The 23,982-nt window shown below is 35.3% G+C and overlaps 1 long non-coding RNA gene across 1 annotated transcript; it reads left to right on the top strand.

The window, feature by feature from the left end:
* The first annotated feature begins 10,077 nt into the window (after positions 1–10,077).
* LOC145688844 (uncharacterized) lies at positions 10,078–22,853 on the top strand. Its single transcript, XR_014132003.1, has 2 exons — positions 10,078–10,327; positions 22,647–22,853. It is a non-coding gene; the product is annotated as an uncharacterized LOC145688844 (long non-coding RNA).
* The last annotated feature ends 1,129 nt before the right edge of the window (positions 22,854–23,982 follow it).

The following is a 23,982-nucleotide window of genomic DNA, read 5'->3' as shown; positions in this document are numbered from 1 at the left end:
TCTAGTTCATATTTTACGGCTTGTAGAGAAAACATATTATAAAACGTGTTCATTTGAAAAAAAGATAAAAGCCCCAGATGTTGAAGAAACTTGTGAAAATATCTTCTAGAGAACATACTAGGCGAGTGACCAAAGGACTTAATCACTGTTGACCTTCAAATCGTAAAATAAAGGGGGATAGGGAGAGAGACAAGGCAATACGATGACTAAAATAAATATACAGCACCAATAATATATGAGAGAAAATTAACTAGAATATGTGCATAGTTCGATAACACGTGTCATTTTTTAAATGTATCATATCTTTGCCCGCTCATTACCAGACTCCTTTCATTGGAAGCTGGTAACAAGCAATATATATAAACTAAATCTGAAGAAATATAATTCTATGGGTACGACAGTGCCCCGTGTCCAAAGTATCTGGTAGATACAGGATTACCGTTGTGTGGTGACCTTTCCTTGGTAGAGTTATTGTTTTCTAAGAAAGACATGAGAATTGGTGAACATTTATAACTTATTACTTGCTATGTTTACTATAAAAGAGGACTGTGATTTTCAGAGGAAGTGAGTTCTACGGAGAAAATAATGTCTTTGCTTTAAATGTCGAAAACTTGGAGAATTAGTTAAAGAGCATTTCACTTCTCTTCAGTTTCTGATAATTGAATATGTGACAAGGCGGTTTTACATTAATATTCTCTACAGATAGTAATTTCAGAATGAAAACATAATCCATTCTCTGCTACGATATCCTTACAATATTCCAAGAGAAAAAGAGACAGTCAAAGATGGGAGAAGATAGTAGACACTGTATACATTTGTTCATTACAATGTTACTATAATGCACCCTATCAACTTGTCTATTTAATTTGATCTCTATTTGAATCGTAAACACTCAATTTCACAACCATGCGTAGTGCCTCGTAATTTTATCATGTTCCAAGCTTTGTTTTATTTTACGAGTATTTTAAACGAGTTTTCTGAGAAAATAAGGATTTGTAAAATTGGAAACTCTTAAATAAGATAAGAAGGGAGAGCACAAAAGATAAGAAAACGAACCTATTCGAACAGATAGGAAACGATATATAAAATAACAATACGAAAGAATAAAATAAAGTTTACCAGGTTAAAAATAAACAAGATAGTAAGAAATCATGCTAACAACATTCTTTCACATTTACTCCTTTGTGGATTTATATCTATACGGTACACTTTTTCGTACTGGTTCGTCGTCAGTCACGTTGTTGTGGCCAGTACTTTTCCGTTGTTCATTAAATTCATGTGTTTTTTTTTTTCTTTACACGTAAATATGCGGAGGCCTGGTTTATGCACCATGCTTGTTGGGTTCTCAATTACCGTGCAGTCTCTGGACACTAATCTGTAGAAACTTCCATATCAAATTTTCTGAGATGTAATATATTTTATTATAGTCCCCTTTATGTTTAGAACCGCTGGAATTCCATCTTAGTAATTTTTTTCTCCAAACAGGATATGCAATGAATTCCGATCTCTCAGGTATTTCATCTGTCAAGTCACTTAAAAAAAGTTCCAACAGATAACATTAGTTCTTCATCTTTCCTCTGTGTGAACATAATATTGGCATTGTCACAGTAAGTTCTTCTGTCAGGAGAAACTTGCATCACTGTTTCGTGCAGTCTTAGTCTAGCGCACTGTACAAACGGAGTTAATAGAACAATGGAAAAATTCTTACGCGATATTTTCAGTTTCAATATCCCTGTAACTAACAATGAGATTATCTTCATCGATGTGTATCACACTTTGAATTTCTTACTTTGCCGAAATTAAATACCTAAGGAATTTAGTCCTATTACCAGCGACTTTATTCTGTGTCAAACCTTTTTGTTGTCTCCATTTGCCATATAAACTATTGAGGTATAATTTAGCACATTGCCTCACTCCAAGATTTGCCTTAATATATTCATAATTTAATTTTATTTCTTCGTGTGCATAATATTCCTCAAGCAATATTATTTTCTTGGTTTTGGCAATAAAACAGAAAAACCTGACGCGTTCTGTTTTATCTGAAGAAAACAGTTCATATAAATCTCGGAAAGACTGCGTGAATTCGTCTATTCAAGAAATATACGTTCAGTTTTCCAAATTTCGTGAATATCGAAATGAAATGAAATTTCTAAGTTTTACTTCTCACGGTTATGCCGCTGAGGCTAAAGGAGACGGTGATGATGAGTAATGAATGAATGGTGGAATGAAGAAGGTGGGAGGAAACGGGAGAGCCCCGAGGAAAGCCCGATTCGCGAATATCGAGTATCTTATAACATTTTGCAAGAGCAAGGTGAAGTTTAGGAGTACAAAATGTTCCTGTTTAGTCAATTTTTGGGGGGACGGGGCAATTTCGTAAGCATAAAATAAAACAATTTGAACCACGAAACGCTACAAGGGCTCATCGGCGCCGATTTCTCTGTAACTTTGGGGGGCCCATTCATAAAAAATACGTAAAACAATACATATAACAATAAAAAATAGCCTAAATATAAAGATACATATTCGTAAAAATACATGAGGCAACATGAGCTTTGGGGAGCCCGGCTCCCCCACGATCGGCGCCCTTGACAGGGCTCTTAAAGAGCACTTGCCGATTACTGTTTTCACAACTCCCAAATTTAAAGGATGGTTTTACGTACCTCTCCCAATATTTAAGAGTGTTGCAGTAATATAGCCATGTCTTAGATAATAGAATATACCCTTGTATCCAACCCTGTAAGAACATACTGTGATAAAACTTCATGAAAGAAGATAAATTAGGTCAATTTAGTGATGGGCGGTGGGAGTATTCCCGGTCGGAAGGAAAATAGAAAATGGGAATATTCCTGGGTTTGTTCCCTTGCATATAAATTCCCGGGAAGGAATTTATTTCCATTTCTTTAGATTATCTTCCAAATTATAAGAACCATGTGATTAATAACTTTATTTTCATTTATTATTGTTTACTTCTATGTTTTAAATAATTTGGATATTAAAAAATAAAATTCGTTGATAGTATTTTATATAACTAATAATATGACATTTTAAGTTCTATTTCCATTTTCACTAAAAACTATCAAAGCACTAATTTACAAATGATGAAAAGGAACCAGTTTGTAAAGTAATGCAGAAATTATGTAGAAATAGAGATGAAGTACTTTTAATACATCCTGAACCAGCGATAGTAATAGACGTTGGTCTATCTCCTGTCTCTCACTCCAATTTCTGAAGAGATACTCGGACTTCTTTTACATGTGAATTAACCACTGGCGGATCCACGGAGGGGGCGACCGCCCCCCCAAAAGGCCTTTCTTTTTTTATTTCCAGCATTTATCATTGGCAAATATAAATATTGACTTTTCACAACCGATCAAAATTGTGTAACGAGTCTAGCAGAGTCTGATCACAATGTGTGGTATTAATAGTACTTAATACAGACATATTTGAATTATGAATACTTTTGTCCCTAGTTCCTTAGGCAGACACCATAAGCCCCAAAAGAGCGAATATATGGTTCATTCGTTGAACGAACAGCTGTAGAAAGGAAGGTAAGACGGCTCACTCTGTGAATTAAAGACATATATTTTAAAATTGCGTCCTAGAAAAAGGATATGAAAATGAAATTCTGGTCCCGAAACTTCAATTACCTTTACCTGAATAAAGAGAAATGTAGGAAAAGAGCTGGGGGTGGTTCACTAAAATGCCTTACGAGGTGTTTGAATTTTGTGACAGAGTTTTAGCTCCATTCAATTCTATATGAAAGATACACAAGGGAGAACGCTAAATATTGAACCATAGTAACACGTATGAGCATTTGGTATATTAGGCGAGCCCGTATTCCGAGCAAATTGGGGATCTGGAGGCGAAGCCTCACCCTAGGCGAAGGCTAGTATAATTTTATTGTTATAGGAATAACTATAATTATACTATGTTTCTAAAAGCTTTATTTAACAAATTACTTAATAGAGCCAAGTTCTAACCTCCTGTTTTTAGTCTGGTCTAATGCTTTTTTTCTTTACATACTCAATTATACCACTGCAAAAGCGGTGAACTTGGACAAAATACCCTATACGGTGCTCATGGTCCCCGGTTCGATTCCTGGTTGCAGTACATTTGAACAAAAAAAGTGGTTCGGATTCTACTATAATCAGTAAGTGAACGTCTCCTTTAGCCGCCATGTCGTTAGCGTGGGACGTTAAGCTCAAGCAACAAACCAAAATACCCTTTGCCTACACTTTTGTAACAGGGTCCTATATTTGTCTTCTCGCTCTCTTCTGTTTAAGTGAACAATTCCTGAACGTACCATCAATTGAATTCCTGATACATTCATCTTTAAATACATCAATTGAATACAGTTGAAAGTTTTTTCTTGAGAAATGAACAATTCTATGGATACGTAATGCCAAGGTTTATCAGTAACTTCCAACATCTTGTGAATCCTGGGTTCTATACCGATCATGGAAAAGTTTTCCTCACCTTTGATACATCAGAAGATTTTGGTACGATTTATGAAGCCGCAATCCGAACACACATTTAAGAAAACCTCAACAATGTTGACAAATTGAAGTCGTGGTGAAATATTGAATTTCATGAAACTAAACGCAATGAAAATCCAACAACATTTTGCCCATCAGGAAATGTTCTTCGCATAGCGCTATAGTTCAAAGATTATGTCCCTCTCAGAGAGGACACTGAAAAAATGTCATGGATAGGAGTCGACGACAGAAACATACCCTCGCATTCTATTGGATAGTGAAATAGATAGATTTAGGTCAAGCTTCATGCTTTCCTGCGATCACTTTAGTGCAACAAAGGAAAGCTATATTTATCTACACAGAGGAGGAATGGGCGGGGCTTAATTTAATGGCAGATAATAAATGGCAAGATAACTTTTAACCGTGTGACCCTACTTTGTTACATTGACAGCGATAAAATATTTTTGCGTGGACTGTAATTTTAACATATTTCAAATTCAACCCGTTATATATTAATTTACAGTGCTTCTGTTAGTGTGTGTGTTTGTGATGAAGATGAGTAAGTAACTGAAGAACATGACTCTGTTGCCATTTTTGGTGAAGCGACCGAGACTGGAAGAGGTAGTATAAACATATGAAAATCCCGTAATGATAAATTCATGAAATTCGGGGAGGCACATGAAAACAGGGTGTATGTGTGGCTTTCAATTATTTCGAAATACATGCTTTGTTTATCATACTTTGGCTAAAATCATGGACTCGAATCAAATCGAAAGAAGTAAGCGCTTTACAGGCTTATATCACAACTCACCCCTCCCAAATATCAATATCAACAAAACATGAAGAAAGCTTGTTCCTTTTAGCACCGATGCTATATGAAACGTGCATCTGTAGTTTTAGGTGGAATCCTAATCACTGTAGTGCGCCCAGAGAACAAACGATATTGCCACTAGTAGAAAGTGCCTACTCTTGAATAAATTTCTAATTGCTATTTTCATACTAATTTGATGACCCTGAATCCAATTGAACTATTTTAACGCATATCCGTTCATGGAGTCACGAGAATGGAGTATGCATATCCATCCATTGATGTCATTTTTCTCGTCGCTTCATACACCAATGTGTTGAAACATCCTTCCATTGGCCTCAGTGTCCTCAAATTAGTATAAAAAGAGCAATACGAAACGTATTCAACCATCGAATTTTTACCATTAGCATAAATGGAAGTTCAAAAATTCCAGTTTTGAGGTTATTTGGCTAGTGACCCCATGAATGGATTTGTTTTAAAATAGATGAATTGGATTTAGCGATTTTTTAAATCAGAAATTTGTCCAAGCGAGGGCACTTTTTACCAGTGCTATTGGCGTTAGTTAGCCCTTTCAAGGCTGTAACACCAGGAATTGAACCCGAGATCTCATGAATGAAGAAAACGTAGTAAGTTATACATGTCTTATACCTCGTGATAGGCACGTACGTTGGACTATTTCGGGAGGGAGTCCAAATTTAAAATGAGAATAAACTATATTAAAATTTGTAAAATCACCACCAAGATTAGACGAAATTTACAGAAAAATCGAGATTTTGTGGAAGGGATTCGGACTCCCTGGATCCATTCCAAGCGTACTTTTCTGCCTTGTCATGTGATACTTCAACATCTCTCTCTGTCTCTCTCTCTCTCTGTCATTTTTGTAAAGGAATATTTACGAAGTGCAAGAAAGAGTTTTATAGAGTTTTAGATGGATCTTTAAGTAGACTGAGAAGAAGAATATAAAGAGTAATCTTATGCAAACAAATTATGAAAGCAATTACTTAATTTGTACAGCGCAAGGGAGGATGCACTTGCGTTCTTTTGTTAATGCGGCAATGAATCTACGGGTTCATTAAGCCGTAAGAAAGAAAATACTTTCATTTAAAAACACACACACAGACGCACAAATTCGGGTACCAAAATGGAATCTGGGAATCAGGTTTACACCCCCCTACAAACCCGGATTGGTATGCATCCTATACTTGCTAACTAAAATTTTAGTCACCTTGAAGCTACGCTCATCGTCCAGGAAGCGAACCGCCCCTTCCAAACGATACTTCTGGATCCGCTAGTGGAATTAACCCATGGAATTTCGAGAAGTAGGTAGGAAGAAAGGTCGTGTGTGGCAATGTTACGTGCTAAATTATAAAATTATGCCAGTATCTTGCAAATATTGTGGACATAAATATGTATCCACAAATGTGTCTTCTGAGACATTGTGAGACATGTGTCTTCTGACAGTTACTCAACCTAACTTGTTTATAATATCAGTCGTAGAGTCAAGTTTAAAAAATCCACTTACATATAAATGTAAACTGTTTAACGGTGTAAAAGTATGTGGACTTATTATACCATTTTTCCCACATATTTACTTGCATAGAACATATTGTAAGTAAATATTCATTTACGCATACTCTCTAAATATAATAAAATGACATAATACCGTTCAGAATATAAATTTTAAAGAATCCTCTGGACATAACAGTAATAATATACGGTGAAAAGAAACGAATTTACCTTTGGAAAGATAATATAGTAATAGAATTCAATTTTCTTTGCGTTTGTACATAAATTCCTGGAATACACCCATTTTTGGGAATTTTCCCAAGGAATATTACCGAAAAATATCTTCCCGGGAATTTACCCATCAGTACTAGTGATGGGCAGTGGGAATATTCCCGGTGGGAAGAAAAATAAAAAATGGGAACATTCCCGGGTTTTTCCCCTGGCATATAAATTCCCCGTAAGGAATTTATTTCCACTTCTTTATTATCTTCCAAATTACAATAACCATATGACTAAATACTTTATATTCATTTATTATGATTTACTTCTATGCTTTAAATAATTTGGAGGTTAAAAAAATAAAATTTGTTGACTGTACAGTGTGTATAAAAAAGAATCATCGGGTTTTAAACAATAATATCTATTCTGTCTTTTCAGAGATGTGAGTGAACAACGTACTGTTGGAAAGAGGAACATCTCTAGTTGTATATGGTTTCCGCTAGGTAGCAGCAGTGTGGTTGAGTGAACGCCCACTATGGTTCTGGTTAAAATGGCATCTGGACAACAGTAAGCGTTTTGTGTACTACGTTTTGCGGAGTGCAAGTCAGTGATAACTGTTCAGTGTGACTTTCGTACTAAGTATGGTGTGGATCCTCCAACTGCACACAGCATTAGACGATGGCATGAACAATTCCGAACAACAGGTTGTTAGTGTAAGGGAAAATCACCGGGGTGTCCTCGAGTGCCGACGCAGACGTGGAGCGCGTCCGTCAATGTTTTACACGCAGTCCGCAGAAATCCGTTCGTCGTGCAGCTCGACAGCTCAACATGCCTTCGATGTCCGTTTGGCGTGTGTTGCGTCGTCGTTTACACATGAAACCATACAGAATTCAGCTACTGCAAGCTCTTTGTGAAGGTGACAAAGAACGACGTATGGAGTTTTGTAATTTCATTCTTGGCAAGATTGCAGAGGACGACAGTTATGTTGAACGCTTAGTGTTTAGTGACGAGGCAACATGCCATTTGAATGGAAATGTGAACCGCCATAATGTGCGAATATGGGGAACGGAACACCCACATGAAGTTGTACAACATGAGAGGGAGTCGCCAAAAGTTAATGTGTTTTGTGCAGTTTCCCGAAGAAAGGTCTACGGTCCATTTTTCTTTGCCGAGAACACAGTGACGGGTATAACCTACCTTGATATGCTTGAGTACTACCTTTTCCCACAGTTGGAGACTGATTCGAATGATTTCATCTACCAACAGGATGGGGCACCACCACAGTGGCATGGGAAAGTGCGGGGATTTTTAAATCGAACGATTCCACAACCATGGATCGGTCGCACTGGACCATATGATGCAGCGTTACATTACTGGCCTCCAAGGTCACCTGACCTTACTGTATGTGATTATTTCTTGTGGGGGTTTATAAAAGACTCCGTTTATGTGCCTCCGTTACCAAGCGCATTGAATGACCAAGCACTGCGACATCGCATAACGGCAGCTGTGGAACCTGTAACTGAAGACATGCTAGCTGCAGTTTGGGACGAATTTGAATACCCCATGGACATATGCCGTGCATCTTACGGGGGGCACATTGAACACCTATGAACAGGTGCAATAAAAACTTTTTGAGCTGCACTGTCATTCAAAACAAGAACTATTTGTATATGTTTAATAGTTTCAGAAATACAGACTTGCCAAAGTGGATGAATCGTTTTGATACACCCTGTACTTTATATAAGTAATCATATGATTAATTAGTTCCATTTCCATTTGCAACAACAAGTAGCGAAGCACTAATTTACAAATGATGAAAAGGATCCAGCTTGTAAAGTAATGTAGAAATTATGTAGAAATAGAGATGAAGTACAATTAATACACCCCGAACCATCGTTAGTATTATCGAAAATTAGCATAATGTATGCAAAACACATTGAATTGGCGAGAACAAAATCTTACAGTTATAAAAATTGTCATGAAGATAATTGGTCATTTCTACAGATCCATAATAGACACATAGGTATAGCCCCCGGCAACAAGGGTCGAAGGTACGGTTGCCCTCCCCAGGAACTTCGAAGGGTGTTAGTTCTTGTAAATACATGTCAAATAATAATAATATTCTCTCGAATACTATATATTTAATATATTTTATATTTTAAAATATTGTATTATAATTTGTTTACTGTAGTTAATGAGGATAATGCTTAACAAATATTATGTTATATGATGTATTATGTGAACGCATATATCAAAGTATGTGCGTGCATTCCTGACTGTGCTTGGGTGTCAGTCTTTGCCCCTTCCCTTGGGACCGATCCTTTGCCACCCCTTGGGAAAAAAACCCTGCAGGCGTTTCTGCGTATAAAAGTAGAAATTTTTAAGATTTAGAAATTAAAATTGAGAATGAAAGTACGAAACAAATAAGTTCTATAAAGGATGGCATACACAAGATGTGTAGTTGAGCAGGCAAGCGAATTTCAACCTTATGCATTAAATTTAAAATACTTTCAGTACATCAGTGAAAACGAAAAATAAGTCTATCTACACAGCTAAATAAGCATTTTTTTTAAATTACCGGTAAAACTTTATAAACTTTTTTCCACCACACAGAACTTCATATGACCAACTACCGGAGCGAGAAGCAGAAAATGGACAAAAAGTGGCTTATTATATTCTGCCATCTTTATATCTTATGTCTATATACAAAGCTGAATATTTCTTTATTTATATATTTTTCCGCTATACGAACTCATATCATTGGTTTAGGATAATCCGAGGCAGTGCTTTTATTAACGCAATGAAAGGTGCCGGTAATCATCATAAAACGTAGTTCTCATCCTGATTTGTTGTGAGGATCAAAATTTAAACAAGTGGGAGGGGAGGAATTGTGGATACTGTCATTTACTGATCGTATTACGTATTTCAATGTTTATAATATATTCTTGTTTCCATCTTCAAATTAATTCAAATTTTTATATATATATATAGGTAAATATATAAGTGAGGCAAATACAAAATAAAGAAGGTATAAGTGAAAGGAAGTGGCTGGATCCACACCCAAAGAGAAGAAAGAGACAAGAAACTATCAAGGTGTGGATAGTATTTCGTATATGACGTCATTATAACTTAAGCCAATGAAATTTGTTGTATGATAGAGATAAGTTTCGGCATGGTTTCAGCGGAAAATTTATAATTGAACGCCATTGTTTATTGTCTGTATTGGGTGTGAATTTAATTTTCAGTTCTTTTTTCGAAAAATTATTTGTCGAGACAGAGTGAAGCATGTTGCAAACCACGCTGTATAGTTTATGTTCAGGTGTAGTTCTAATTTTGATAGTTATAATTTTTTCTAAACATTTTTTGAAATTATTTATGTAACTGGATCTACCAAGAAATGTGACCAGGGCTCTTAGAAATTTACTGTTGTGTAGTGTGTAAAAGTTAATATGCATATCTTAGAAAAGTAGTTACTTATTAACATGAATTGCCTGTTATTGTTTTAAGAATAAAATCGTTTAAGAATTAAACATTCGGTATGTTTTTGGAACTGGGGGATCTTTTCTGTATTATTTTATGGTTTGGGTAGGTTAGTTTAGGTCAGGTTAGAATAGGATATTTGGGGCATTACTCGAGCAGACAGTTCTAGCAAATTTTCACATGTTTATTGGAGCCACGAACCAACTAAAAAGCACGAATGCTATCTAACCGAGTCTAACCTCAAACCCCGAGCAAAGCGAGGGTGTTTGTCCGTAGGGAGCAGGCGCGTCAGCGACGGGTAGGGTTCATACTCTTAAATGAGGATAGTGGAGAAATACATAAATTATCCGCAATAATTTTTACGTGGTGATTTTATCAGAATTCCTACTTTCTTCCTATATTTTCTGTGTTTTTGATGGTTTAGGCTAGGCTAGGTTCGGTTAGGTTATGTTATGTTAGTAATTACACTTACGTAACATCAACTCATTTCTCCTGTAAACATGGTGATTTTACCCGATTTTGGCCCCCTAGTTCCAAAATTATCCCAAACATTCGTGTCTAGGACACTCGCACAAGTTCATAGAGAGCATTAGAAAGAATTGTTGAAAATCTAACAAAAAATATTTGAACAATTCCCTACTCTTACAAAACATTGTGCATGGTAACATGATATGCAATCGGCATTACTTGAGCAGACTGTTCTGTCAATTTACATTTTAAGGTTAGCTTAGATTAGGACGAAAAATGTTTCGGCATTTGTGCTGTATCGCGAGACCATATAACATTCGAAAATGTTACAATTTTGGTAATTTCTGTTCGCATTAGGTTAGGTTAGTTTATGTTATGTTAGTGTAGGGGTCCAGCATAATTTTCCAGAAAATGATAGAATTTTGCTGAGTTCCACTAATATTAGGTTAATTCACGTTGCCTTACATTAGTTTAGGTTACGTTATGTTACATCTAAGTACTTGTATCATCCATTTCTCCTGTGTTTTGTGCGTTCTTCTGGACCCCTTCTGCAAAACATACTCGAAAATAAATACTAAAATGTACTACATTTGGTTCCGTTGGTTAGATTATATCACATTACGTTACATTAGCCTAGGTTAGGTTCAATTACCTTCTAAAATAGATGCGTGGAAACGTTTATGATTTGTAATAGAAAATTACTATTTGCAAATAAATACGGGGCCTTGTTTAGCGATGGAAGGGCCAGCTTTTCACCTACTCTTTTGCGATACTCTACTCAGATTCGGTCGTTTTATGGTTCCATACGATAAATTAGGTAAAGTTACCAATATTTAATTCACATAGTATTGCCGAGCGAGCGTTAGTGAGTCAAGGCGAGTTAGAGCCCCGCAGGCACGTTGTTTTCTGTCTTCGTTACGAAGAGTTCACTTTCTTTTCCCACATAAGTCACTATAAAGTTCAGGTTCGGTAAACTAGAAGTAATTAGTTAAAATTTTCATAACACTTTACTCAAACATCGATTGACAGTTTTTGCCCCCATCTCTAAACTGTTAACAAATATGGCGTTCGGATGTATGACAAAAACTAAGGTGCAAAACACAAACCATCTTGTGCTAGATAACCACTAAAAAGCACGAATGCTATCTAACCGAGCAGTCAGTCCAGGGCGAAGCTGGTGGTCCCGCACGGGGGTGCGTCCAAATAGAGTAGGCGCATTAACATTGGTGGTTATGCGAATGAGCGAGGGTAGTGAAAACAGATGGTTCTTGCAATAATATTTGTTATGGTTTATACAATATGAGTTTTTAATTATTGGAACAGATTAAGGATAGTCCGTCATGAAAATTACGGTAGTTGTATGGATAAAATGAATGAGTACATATGACAGGATTGTATAGGATACTAAATTCCACTATCGGAGGAAGTTTTCAGAATGTAGGAAACCAGTATTTCGTGTTTACAAGTGTGAAACTATTACAACTGGGATTAAAATGATTGCGTGCATATCAAAGACGACTGTGTAACAAACTAATACCATCTGCGAAGTATTTCTGTAACGATGTAGGAAACTTAGAGCTCCCTCGTGACTAAGCGGTTAGCCTACGCGCTTTTGGTGTGGGAGACCCGAGTTCGATTTCCGCGCGAGCTCATGTGGTTCGGAGTACACGTTAAATTGCAGGTCCACGTCTCATATAGCCTCGCTGCTCAAAGGAACGCTCAACTAAAATCGATTCTAATCGATGTAGGAAACTTGTAGTTTTACTTTACAACATTGGAGCTACTAGTGTGAAACCAGTACAGGTACTCTAGGCTCTGAGATTCTAGGCGATATCAAGTGTTTTTTGCGCTGTCTTTGATTATGTGCATTTCCCGTCGTTGGCGTGCCTGCTTCCTGCAGATGCAGTTTTTCGTTACCCCGCAGGCCACCTAGCACAAGTTAGCGTGTGCTGTTTCCGCGATCGCTTTTGTCGCATACTTTCGAACGCGTGTTTATGCCTATAAGGATAAATTGTCGTAAAGTGAATCTTCACCCATGAATGCAAATCCTACCTAAGAAACAGTTTTTAAGATACTATAGTGAATGTCATAATACTATAGTGAAATAATTGAATATAGTAAGATATTAGGTACTAGGATAGCGCATAGTCATTTCTAGGACACATTAGTTTGTACACATATTGTGTTTGGTGTTTATACACGGAAATGAACGTTTTAATTTTGCGTCGCATGTTTATGCCCTTTGGGCTAAAGGAGGCGTATAATTAGAAAACATTGTATGGAATGGCAATATGGAAGTAACCGAAATAACCCGGAGAAAACCCACGGACACGGTGCTGTCCACCACATCGAAATAGATTTGGCGCACCAGAGCTATACCGCCAATCCACCATGCCTTCCTCGTTATGTACTAAGTATTAAATATTACCTATGAGTTTTACAAATTCTGCTATTCTTAAACTTAGTGCCCGCCGATATAGTTATCATATATAGTATTATACCGTATGTTTCTTGCAGCTACATTTACTATTCCTTGCAAAAGTGTGAAAGGACGCTAGATTTGGTGTGCCCTCTCATTCTAAATAGTTAACACTTTTGTATGTTTAGCATACAGGGTTGGATGGTTTAAACCAGCTGTTTTTTTTTTCAAAAAAAAAAAAAAAACAACTGGTTTAAACCAAAAAACAAAAAATGTTCGTAAAAGTGTGTTTGTAAAATCTTGATGAACACACATTTGTGGGTTATCACGTTTCACTCCCGTATATTATTCGTATTATATTCAGACCTAAATTCCCCATTCATTACTCAAAAAGATTATACTACAAAAGCAACTTTTTTTTACACGTTTATAAATGTTTATTTTGTGATTTTTTGTAGTTGTTATTATTGTTATGTAATTGCAATCGAAGAAAAATTCTAAATATTGTTTCGTTTCAATGTTTACTATGAATGAAATACGTCGAAAATGCCTTTTTTTGTGTGTGTGGGGGGGGAGGGGTCATACAGACCCCACAAGAGGCATTTAGTGAAATAAGTATCTTTGGTATCTATCTATGTATAAATGAGTTTGAGCCAAAGTGGACTCAAATAATTCGTATCTTGATGCACTTTTCTTATTGGTATACAGATTAAGTCGGTGTATTTCTTTAATTTGGACCAATAAAAGTCGTTGTTAACTAACTTGAACTAAATTAGTTCTTCTGTACTCCGTAGTACTTTGAAATTATTCATATGTAATTCTGTGTAATGGTTTCACTTGTGCAACTGTTCATCTTTTTGCCCTTCTGAAATGACTCTTGACAGTTATATTAAGAAGCATGTAAAGATCAGTACAACTTTTTTTCTTCTTTTTTTTTTTTTTATCAGGATTCCTTCGTGAGTGAGTCGGCAGACGTATCGCATTTGTGGCCAATTAGTCCTGGTTCTGAGTTCAAATGGAGGACAATTTCTCTCGGATGTAACTCGAGAAGCGGTTTTTATTCCGCTTTAAGCTTATGTGACCCCTTCCAGCATAACCCGGTTGTTGCATAATAACATCAAGGCGAAACAAACTTATTTCTGTCCATATATGATATGAATATATAGAGCAAATTATTTAAACCATAAAAACCTGGTTTAAACAAAAAAAAAAACTTTTTTTTGTTTTTTTTAAATAAAAACCATGGTTTTTGCCAACCCTGTTAGCATACCATGTTTTAAATTTTTGTATTCCACCTCTTGCAAACCAAGTTCATGAACAGTATGACCTATTGTAGTGCGAATCACGACGGAGGTTTTAAATCAGTGCACTAGGTGGATACGCAGACCATCATGCAGGATAAATCCTTAAAATATAGGCCATTTCTACCAACTTTTTCAGCTCGAGGAGAGTGGAATTACTGGACCATACCACCAGTTTTGGCTATTTTGCTTTTATTTAAAACTGTTCTTGGTATTAATAATCTACATTGATTTGTTTTAAAGTGTACCGCCCACGATAATAATCTGAGGCTAAGGAAGACGCTAATCATGTTCACAAACGAAATAGTGCTATGATGAAAGTAGGAGAAACCCGACAAAACTTACCCACACGGTGTTTGACTACCACTAAGCCCACTTGACGCGAGCTGGGTTCAAACCAAGCATCCACGCACGAGAAGTGGGTACTCTGATATACATTGATTAACTTGCTCTGGTTAGTTTGCATGTGCAAGGATATATAATCACTTACGGAATAGTAACGACAGTCCATAATCACAACTCTTTTTACGAATTCAGTAATCTGTTTCAGATGTAGTTCAACTATGAACGGTCTTATCTTGTATCCCGAATGTTTCGAGACATTCTATGTTTGAGTTGTTTACTATATATCGTAAAGCATCGATCAACAATTATTTCATTCTACTTTACTTTCTAATTATTTGCATATACTGTTCTACTTTGTACGCTCGGTCGTTCCAAAGGAACTCTTATTATGCACGTGTTACTAAACAATTCATCCGTATCTCACGGAATAGGTATTTTAAATACACGAAGCTAAATTAAGTCAATACCTATAGGTGAATTGTAGGAAATCTGTATAAGTCCTTGCACGGAAACTTAAGTTTTGCTATAATTTAGCTCCAGCCCAAAAGTATAGAGGCCACAGTGACTTAGTGGTAGAGCCCTCACCTTCGGTGCGTGGGGCTCTGGTATATTATAAATTATAAAAACGAAATTACGGGTAGATCTAGATGTATGGAACACTTGAGTTGCATATATTAATACTATTTTAATGATGAAATCGTAGTAATGTAATAAAGTGTAAATCTCAACTAATGGCTTATCAGTATTAAGTGGGTACGCTAGCTTGTTTCATGCCATCATAGGCAGCTATATAATCGAAATATAGTTAGGAAATCGTAATTTTGTATAATGTCAGTCGTAAATGTTACCTATGAAACTGTGTTTGTAAAGCGACAATGAAACACTCAATTGAAATGATATATCCACGTCCGACAATCAACTAAAAAAGCAGTAATTGCTTCCGGTTATTTTTAAAAACCTGTGCTTTGGCATTTCAAACGTTTATTTGGTAACACTAAACCATCGTAGAGACTTTGCATACGTATATGCTTCAATATCTCCTGCACTTTTGTAACCCTTATATATATAAACATTCATGTGTGTAATGTCCGATCCCGTCCACTTTTCACTCATGAGTAGTTGGTAGGATAGTTCGTCTGTTTACCTGGTGTACTTATTTTGATTTCCTTGAATGTGATTTTTTCCCCTACAATTAGTACTGAGTGTATAATTTTATTTATTTATTGTTACATATAAAATGCACATATGAAGTACGCTGTTTTTGGTGCCCTGCACAACAGTACTCGTTCAAAGTAACAACAACCGACTATGACCGTAAACTTAAAATGTTCTCATATACATGCAAGGATTACTTTTATTATGAGTGGAGAATCTATCCTGGAAATTCCATCCACCAACGAATGACAAAATGCTTTGCTCTTGTTTCATTATTCTTGTGTTCTTATAATGGATATATTTCTATATATATAAATGACCTTCATACATGTAGATTCAGTTCCGTGGGGAATGATTGATTATTTGGTTAAATTAAAATCTAGCACAAAACAGTAATTTACTAAAAGAATGTATTGATGGAGACCTCAAGACTTTACATTGTGTAAGAGAAGAATTTTATATCTGTAAGCAGATTGGACATATTTTTCGATAATGTAAAATTTTAATTTCACTATGAGAGTTTATGCGGGTCAGATGTTCGTAATACACGATCATACACATTCATCTCGTATATTTGCAAAACGTAATCAGACTACGTTAGTTTAATTCTTTTTAAATAATTTTCTGCTTTAAATTTTGAAGTACAAAAGAGGGTAGTTGCTCTTCCCGCTGGTGTAGCGACTAGCGCGCGCCTTTGCTTACACTGGGGTTAATCTTTAAAATCGCGTACCATGCGTTTGTGTTGCTTCTCATCTGGAAAGAGGTGTAATCTCATTAACTAAAGTTCATTCAACGAATCTTCTGATCCTGATGTAAACATTACAGAATGGTATTACTCCGCCAGTCATCGGATGATTGGCTATCGGTCAGCGCTTCTTTCGAGAAGCACGTGCTTGTACCCTTTCGGCGTTTTATATATTCCTCGCACGCAGCCATACTGTAAACCGTGATTCGCGCGTGAGGTGGGTCAACGCCACTTTCTGCGCATGCGCATTCTCTTTTATTGCATTAATTCAATTTAGTTCTTAGACACCGTGTTGTTTCTGTTATGTAACTGTAAGGAAACTGCATTTCTGGTAATGAGCCTTACAAGCAACAAAAATATTGAAAAACAGCTTATTTGACAATGGACTATTTTCTTCTGCCGCATGGATGTTCCAAGGCTCTTGAACCAATAAAGTGAAGCAGTTACCACGTGTATCTGTTTATATGAGGTACTGAACGTTCCTTGAATAACCTATAACTGGAGCGGAGTAGGGGGTGCACGGTGGCTCAGTGTTAGAGCGTTTAACTGGTACGTCGGGTATTGATTCCTGTCCCAAGTAAGTTTGTGGTAGACATGTCCGTGGGTTTTCTCGGGTACTCCAGTTTCCTTGCAAAATCCCATTTCACCAATTTTTTCATTCATTATTCACTTGCGTTAATCATCCGTCTCCTTTAGCTTCAAGAGCATAATCGTGGAAAGTTAAACTGAAAGATTTTCGTGAACTGAGCTCAATAATCAGCTGATTCAGACCACAGCAGGTGATCCCAATAGACAATTGGATTATTATTATTATTATTTCAATTTTTACTGAAAACATTACTTGCTGGTACCTTGGAAAAGTGAAGAAAATAACTCGTCGACATTTTTAAGGCAACTTAGAATAATGTCACTCGTATATCTATAATTGGATTTCTTTCTCATTCTGAGCAAATTTACCGTTTAAATTCAATAAATGTACCAAAAACTATGGATTCAGTCAATTATAGATCCCGTTTGAGTATTGATAAAACACTCGTGCAGGGTTCCTACTGGTGAAGGAAGTCAGGGAAATTTTATAAAATATATTTTTCTCATTTTTTTAACATTACTTTTACATCAGTTTCAACTTAGCCAACAATTAAAGATCACGGTATGGAACGTTGCTCACATTTTTATGGGTGCTAAATGAAGTGTACGTATGAGCAATTGAATACTATTTGTCTTTATAGAATATATAAATATTTACCGTTATTTATTCCTTATTTATATATCATCATCCGACACCTGTCATGAAAGTCAGGTAATTTGCTGCCGGAGATCAGGTAAATAGATTTCTCCACATCAGTAGGAACCCTGTAATAGGTTATAAAGATTAATTCGTGTATTATTTGTTGCATTCTGGAGTATATGAGACGAAATGCAAATACAAGAATGCGTACATAATCATTTCAAAAAGCAATATTCTAACCAGAGAGACCATAAGATGAAGTTCATATGAATACTTGTAAAACAAATTTTAAGTTATGCTCAATCCATATAAGAAATCTGGTAATAGCTGTTATGAGTGAAAAACGCTTTTTCTTTCCTGGTTCATTTTTGAGCCTTTGCTTGACCTCTTGGCATCTGTAAAAAATTGTGTACCAAAGTTCTGTTTTTCTTCACTGAGTTGAATAATAATATAACGATTCTCCACTACTTCTAGAAATAAATAAATATGTATCAGATATATCATAAAGACAAGAGGTATATCATAGAGGTTCGTACAAGAGGTATATCATATGAATTAAAAGATATATTCAGGAAGTAGTAAATATTTTGAAACTTATAGGGAGGATCGTTCGAAAAAAAGTTGTAGTTAAACTATACTCCTACATCCATATATATACATATGAGAATTAAAAGAACTATCAGTACTATCTCCTAGTTGTCAATTTGAAGTGATAGCAAATAGTCAGCTCCATCTGACCAAATTTCAAGCAACCCCTAATAATGATTTATAATTTAACTATAAAATCTTACCTTGTGCAACTACTTCCATTCCTGTTTAAGTCGTTATCCTCACAATATTTCGCTCTTTTCTGGAATCATTCCTGAATCTCAGACGTAATGTTAGCAGGAATCTACTTTTTGATAACATTGTTATATCACTTCATAGGCTGTAAATAGAAAAATCTGCACAAAGTGTTCTACAGTACACTTCTGTAAATTATATTCACCACTCCTGAGCTTCATGCCGACTTTTTCCTTCACAGGTTTTGAAGTGATGTAGTAATGTACTCAGAAAATATATTCAGGCTAGCATTACCCCTGCATTTTGAGAATGGTTCCAGAGAGGATCGAAATTTTGTGAGAATAATGAATTAAATATGAATAACAGTTATGCGTACAAAGTAAGATGTTGAGTTTTAAACCATGTACCCAAGAGCACAGTTTAGTAACTATAGCTACTTTAACTATTGTAATTTCAAAAGATTTCAGTGCCAACAGTGAAAAAATTCAAACTCGAGACTACATTTTTCATAAATGTAGATAATTTACGTGTGATTTGTTATTACAAATATGTAGTGCTGATAACTATAAATCATACTTTGCTTTCTTCCTGGTGTAGTAGCAGCACGCGTGTTTTTGGCAAGCGAGGTATCGAGTCGTGGGAGAGCATCGAACGCACTGCAGTGGTTCCAGATGCTACTTTAAATTGTAGGTCTCGTCTATATAATCTAGCTGCTGATAAAAGGAATAAATACAAATTAAGTAACCAATCAATTTAGATTGTTTGTATTCTTCCGGAGATAGAAACAACACACAATAGTACTGTTAGAAAAAAAGTACAAAATTAAGTGCTTATAGTTATAAAATTACTTTGAATTTTAATGTGGTCTTCCCCTTCGTGGTGATGTATGGGAATGCGTTTTCTTTTCTTTCTTTCTGTTCTTAACTAATGTTTTCTAAAAATATCTAGCTTCGTTGCAACCCACATGAGTTTTATATTTTAGTTTAAATGTCTCTCTGCTATGTGAGTTAACTGGGCTATTTATAGCTAAGCTAAAGATTGATGTGGTAACAAAGAAACGAAACATATATATTACAATACGATCCACACTACTACTTAGATTTGTGTTCAAAACTTTACTATACTGGTTTTTAATGTGTATCCTGACGCTATATCCTAGAAGTGTTATTGTGTTCCAGATGGATCATATTTCTGTGTAATGCGTGTGAAGCGTACGGATTTCGAATGCAGTAAATTCTGTTTTTCTCCATCGTATCTCCCTGTGTTTTAATGCAATTTGTTTCCTTTTCTCCCCTAATGTAGGTCAACGCTGAGAATTGCGCCTTTATCGGGGACAGAACCTCGGTATTCAAATTATGTGGGTACCTGAAGGATTAATATAACATATCGGGTTTAGACAAGTACTTATCTAGTTTCTCCCTTCATGTAATGGAGATTATATTTTATTTTCCAGCAGGGTGGATTGATTTAAATCAAGATTTAAATCACTTGATTTTTTTTAATAAAAATCGTTGATTTAAATCGAATTCCAAAATAAATTAATTTAAAGTGAAAATAAGTAAAATCCCGTTTCTGTTCTGTTATTTCGATTATGGAAGTTAATAATCATAATTCATTGAGACTCAAATGTACAGTAGTATGAAAACCAGTGTCATGCAGAGGATGATTAGGGAAAATCCCGTTTTGAACAGGTAACGGAGCAATCCTGCTTTCTTCTTTTCGTAACATTGGGTTTGGGTTTTAAAATCGTTAACTATTCCAACGGGGAAATAACCATCGACATTTAAGATGAAAAGTCTTTTTTGTGCGTGTCTGTTTGTTTGCTCCCAGATAATAGGGCGTATTTAGAGGGGTCCTATCTCCTCTCTATTTTTTTTTTTTTTTGTTTTGTTTTGTTTTGTTAATTTTGTAACTTTAGGCGAAATTTATGTATTTCATGTCGCAAGCTAAGTTCTGAGTTTTTAAAAATAGGCCCCTGCCAAATATCAGTAACTTTTGTGAGAAAAAGTGTTATTTTGATAAACGTTGCTGTACTTTTTCCTTAATGCTTAACCTTTTAAATTATATCACCTATTTTTAGGTGATAGGGTAGAATCTTCATTAATCAATTAAAAAAGTACGAATAAGGCATTTTACTTCGTTTTCTTCAAGACAGGAGGCATTTTAGAACACGTTACATATGTTTTCACGCCTTTCTACGTTGAGGCATAGTGTGTGATGACGTCATAAATTTAAAAAGATATTTTTTGTCATGCGTATTATTATTATTATTATTTGGCGGGTTACACTTTGCATTCAGAAGACTGAAATTTTGCATACTCGTTCATTGCACCCCTTAATAATTTTCGGATGTTTTCAGATATCTCTGCGTGGAAACAGCTGGGTCCAGAGGGGAAAAAATGTGTTAAAAAAAGGATATTTTTAACAAAAAATAGTTTTTTCGTGATTTTCCCGCCTCAGATGGAGACACATGAATGGTACTGTTTCAAAGGCTGTTCTATTCTGAAGAAAATGATGCACGTACTATGCTCCTAGGATAAATAGGGATGTCTCAGGAAACTGTTACCTGAGATCCTGTTTTATACGGGAATCTGGGGTATTTGGGGAATATTATTTTTCGCGGGCTTACTTTTGCACCTACAAAATTGAAATTTTCCACATTCACTCAGTGCACCCCTCAGTATTTTTCAGATCTCTGCCTTAAAACAGGAGGAGGGGCCCACAGAGGTAAAAATTAAAAACAAAAAAGAAGATATTTTTAACAGAAAATTCCTTTTTTTCGTGATTTACCCGCCCCAGATACATGATGGAGACATTTGAAGGGTACTGTTTGAAAATTTGATTTATTCTGAAGAGAATAATGTACGAGTCATGATCCTAGGATAAATAGGGATGTCTGAAAAAAAATTTATATTACATCCGAGTCATCTGGGTCATTGTGGGAATGTTCTTAGCTCATTGTTAAATAGTTTCCTCACCCTTACTACTCAAGATAGAAGCTTGAAATTTTGTACACACGTTTAGTACACCCCTTAGTATTTCCCAGTTGATTTTGAGATCTGTGCGGTAACAGGGAAATCCAGAGGGGATCAAAATTTAAAAAAAAAAAGAGTAAAAAAATGCCAATTACTCTCAAAATTACCCGCTTCAGGGACATGGTAAGGAAATGTGAATGTTACCGTTTCAAAAGCTGTTCTATTCTAAAGAGAGTGATGTATGTACCATGATCCTAGAATAAATAGGGATGATGCTGTAGCTGTTTGACTGAAAGTCTATAATTTACTTTTAAAAAGAGCCATAATTTAAAAGGGTTGAGAAACATTGTTTGGGATTTATATATGTTAACGATTGGGGATAATTCAAAATTCAACCCCAATACTTTCACTTAAATGGCATAATTAGCATTTAATACTAATTCCTAATGCTTTTTCTTCAGTTCGTGACTTGTATTATACGAGAGAAAGATTTGATTTAAATCAAAAAAATCAACAAAAATGATTTTTTTTTAAAAAAAAAATCATGATTTTTTTCCACCCTGTTTTCCAGTGATTTCTGTCTCTGCGCTCTGACCTTCATCTAGAAAAGATCCGTTAGGTTGAAACTTCTATAAAGTAACAATTTAAAAAAGAATCTGTATATGGTATTGTTTTGTTTCAGAGTAGGTAAATTTTGCATTTGTTACTAAGTAAAACTAATAATTAATGTTTTTTACAGGTGTAAGAAGAGAAACGTATTTACAAAGGAGCTAGCAAATCATCTTGTGCATGAATAACTGCTTCAAAGAATCTTAATACATGGTACTTTATGAATATTAATTTTGAATACTAATTTTGAGTACTCAGTGATTTTAGTGATAAAGGCTCTTCGGCTTCAAGAGCAGGCGATGTTCCCTCTTCCATTTAAAATTCATCTTTTTATGTGGATCATATCGAAATTATCGGAGAATGAAAGCGTCTAGGATCCATAAAATGTATCTTGATTAATAAAATGTGTTCCCTGACGTCATCTCAAATATATATTTTGTGTTTTATCTGATCGTTGTTGACTAACCTGTTTGTCAAAACACAAATTATTTTCTATATAGTAGTTCTATTGATCATTGAGTGCTAACTATTTGTTTGTTTACCTCTCCGTGAATATGTTACTAATTTTTTCTTTCCACATTTTAACTTTTTCATATACCACTATTTTCTGAATAGATTGTGGATTGTTTTAACTGTTTGCAAACTAAGTTTTGTAGGCGAATCTTAGGGCAAAAATCGTCACGTTCTTAACGCGTTGTAAGGAGCAGAAAATGGAGAACGTTTCAGCTGTTATTCGAAGAAGTGCTTTTGTACAAGTAAATGGGAAATTAAAAATATATATATATATATATATAATAAACTAAATTTTCAAACAAGGCATAAAGATTATAAGTTTAAATTAGTTAAGATATATGATGGACGGAGACCCGTTAAACTATTTTTTTATGATAAGTATGTCGGTGTCAGGATTAGAAATTCTAAGTCGGGAAGTTTCCACCTGATCCTAGCATTTGCACTAACTGGTATCGAATTTCTCAATATCTCGCAATAACTAAGCTGTTTGGTCAAATAGAAATCAAAAGACTTCTTTTGACTATAAACTTCAACCTGGCAGAAGATATTGCAGTACCAGCTCTTCCTTGTGTAAGAGCTTTCTTAGAATAAGTACTAAAAATTATTGCTCACTTGATGTCATCTATTTATCGTTTATTGCATTTAGTTTATGTGTAGGCAAATAACTAAACAAGTAGCTTCCATTGTATGTGATTTTTAAATTAAAAAAAAAAAAAAACTTTTAATAGAGTATATTCTGAATTTAGAACTAAGAAATCAGTCATACTGAGAGTATACGTCTTGAAATGACGTAAGTAGTTCTCTATGATGCAAAATATACCAAACTTCATGTGGTTGGCTAAATGGAAAACCATGAATTTGGTAAATGTACTAGTTAAAAGGGTATTATTCTTAAAAAATAAAGTGCTTTTCCTGGCTAGTGTTTGTGAACTCATTTTATTTCTTCATTTATT

The sequence above is a fragment of the Thermobia domestica genome, chromosome 7 (genome assembly GCF_964235325.1).
Source record: "Thermobia domestica chromosome 7, izTheDome1.hap1.1, whole genome shotgun sequence".
Taxonomy (NCBI): domain Eukaryota; kingdom Metazoa; phylum Arthropoda; class Insecta; order Zygentoma; family Lepismatidae; genus Thermobia; species Thermobia domestica.
This window is presented reverse-complemented; position numbering and strand designations above follow the sequence as displayed.